Source organism: Benincasa hispida, chromosome 9 (genome assembly GCF_009727055.1).
Source record: "Benincasa hispida cultivar B227 chromosome 9, ASM972705v1, whole genome shotgun sequence".
Lineage (NCBI taxonomy): Eukaryota > Viridiplantae > Streptophyta > Magnoliopsida > Cucurbitales > Cucurbitaceae > Benincasa > Benincasa hispida.
The window spans coordinates 6,816,690-6,819,653 of NC_052357.1; positions in this window are offsets into that span (position 1 = coordinate 6,816,690).

The window sequence follows — 2,964 nt, forward strand, 5'->3', positions numbered from 1 at the left end:
TGGGGTGTTATGTCGGTATGGGACGCTTAGTTTTTGGAGAAATCTTAATAGTGTGCGAGCGGGATTCAGACTGACAGACCTAGGAGGAGTCACGGCCACGAAGACTAGGGGGCGAAAGGGAAGCAGTGAGGGAGTCGTGATAGTCGGTGGCAGGTCTGGCTCGAGACGGTGGCGCGATGGCACAGCTGCCAGATTTGGTGAGAAGGTTCGCCTATTTTCTTTATTATTATTATTATTAGTTTTTAATTAGAGTTATACATTTTCCTTTTATTATTATTATTATTATTATTATTAGTTTTTTTTTAAAAAAATAAAAAGGGCACCCCCTGTCTCCTTCACGCGTTTCCCTCGCTCAAGCACCTCCACCCTCACTGCCTTATCCGACCGCCACACCTTCACCGCCCCTCATAGCCGTCCGATCACCGCCGAGCCCTCCTTACAACCAGACTCGCCTCTCTCATCGGATCTGGCAAGCGCACCCTCCTCACCAAATCCAGCAGACGTGTCTTCGCCACCGTTCGAGCCAGACCTGCTGTCGACCGTCACGGCTCCCTCACTGCCTTTCTTCGTCCCCCACCGTGCCGATCTCGCCCAGTCGATCTGAATCCACCGCTGCCACTATCACCCCCTAACCGTCGCACTCCGCTGTTGTTTACCAATAGATTGATCCGCTGTCGCCTCCAGCCGGGTTCTCCACCGTCCATCGCCGCGCTTCCTATTTTTCTGCTGCGTGAGTCTTCGTCGGACGCTTAGTTTTTGGTAAGATCTATTTTGTGGTTGGGTTTCTTAAAAGCTTTTGGATGCCCACTAAGTTGGATTAAAGGTTAAATTAGTCACATTATTTTGATTTTAGATTTGAGCTTGGGAAACTACAGCCGCGACTATCCAGCGGATTCAAGATCATTCGACAAGAGTTTTGGTAAGAGTTATAGTCCTTATTGTTGACTTGTGGGCACGCTTTGATTACTGAATTAAGTTGACTTAACCTTTGTATCTTTAAGGTTCCAAGCTATCGTCTATTGGGAGTTAAAATCTGTTGGAAGGAGATTTTGGAGTGGTTGTTAATCAAGTTCCTTGGGTAAGCTTTTGGAAAATTGTAGTTTTGACTCTGAGATGTCGCAATTATTTTTGGACTGAACTTAATGGTTGTATTTGTATGTTAGGGTCGTTTCTTCAAACCGCGGTCATCGTTTGGTTGTCTGAGTTTATCTGTGAATTTTTTATTAAGGTACGTAATCTTACCACTGGAACTGCTCACGGGCCAAGCTTTATTTGTATGCTAGCATGTTGAGTGTATGTTATGGTAAATGTTAGCATGTTGACTGATAGTATGACCTGAATCAAGTATGTTCTGGCACGAGTTCTGTTTTGTTTAAATATACACCTAGGCACTTGATCGTTAGTATGAGGTGGTATGTGTTTCCATAGGTTTATATCTGATCTGTTGATGTTGAGACATACTTGTATGTTGTGGAACTACGATGTTAAAGTATACAGGAATGTTGTAGAATATGTTGTTGAGGATTATGTGTATGTGGTAGAGTCATGGTATCAAGGATTACATGTATGTCATAGATTCGTACGGTGTTAATTTTTGAATGTTGAGACTATGGGAATATCCTCACTAATTAGTTAGATGCTCACCAGTTTGTGTTTTCTTCGGGATTCATCAGTTCGTATTTCCTTCGGGATTCACCAGTTTTGTGTTTTCTTCGGGATTCACCAGTTTGTGTTTCCTTCGGGATTCACCAGTTTGTGTTTCCTTCGGGATTCACCAGTTTTGTGTTTCCTTCGGGATTCACCAGTTTGTGTTTCCTTCGGGATTCACCAGTTTGTGTCTCCTTCAGGATTCACCAGTTTGTGTTTTCTACGGGATTCACCAGAGGTAGTGGGCATACTTAACTATAGTAGGATAGGACTCAGTCTCTTACCTGTTTCATGTGTGTATATATGCCGTAGGTGGGTATCTAGAGGACATAGATGTCTAGCCTGAACCTAGTGGTGGGGTTACTTACTAAGTATTTCATACTCATTCTTTCTCATGTTGATGTTTCAGGTAAGGGTAGAGATGCACCGGCGATGGCGCAGCGGAATTCGTGATCGTGCCATTGGGACTAGTTTTTACGCTTCCGCATATGACATTTAGAGTCTTTATTTTTCCCTTAATGTTTAGTTTTACTGTTTTAAACTTATTATTAAGGATTATTTCTTTTATATACTTTTAATAGTCTTTACGAATTACGGGTACCCTATTATTGTTTTAACAATTGCATTTAGTAAATGTCTTTTGAACTTCTCTTGTTTAATTAACATTTATTTCAACATAAATGGGCGTCGTTTTAAATTCTATGCATGCATTTATTTTAGTAACGGCCTAACTTAAGTCCTAGGGGGTCGGATCATTACATAAAGAGTTTTTTGTGCTTCAAAAAATTGTAACGGTTGGATCCTAACCCGTGGAAAGTAAACTCATGGGGTCGGGCTTCGCGGGGACTTGCTTCAAATGGGGTGGGGAATTGGGGAGGGAGTGGAGAACTTTTTTTCCCCATTTGCAATTTGGGGCCGGGGACGGGGAATATATTCTTTGACCCTACCCCGACTTTTGTATATAAATTATAAATTTATAATATATATATTTATTAATATTAATATTGTAGATTTTGTTAGGATAATTATGAAGTCTTAATTATTTAAGTTTAAGATTTTTTTATTTTAATTCCTTAGATGTTGTAATATTTAAGATATGATGTTCTAATTGTTTATTTTAATTTATAAAAATTATGAAAATTTAGCCTTTTAATTATATCTTTTTTAATTGAATGTATATTATTATTTTTATTACCAAAATTGATAATATTTTATTTAAACAAAAGTTGTATTGGATATGTTTAAGGAATTGTTAAAAATATATATTTAATTGAAATAAAAAAAATTGTTAGAAAAAAATGATGGCAGGGAATACCC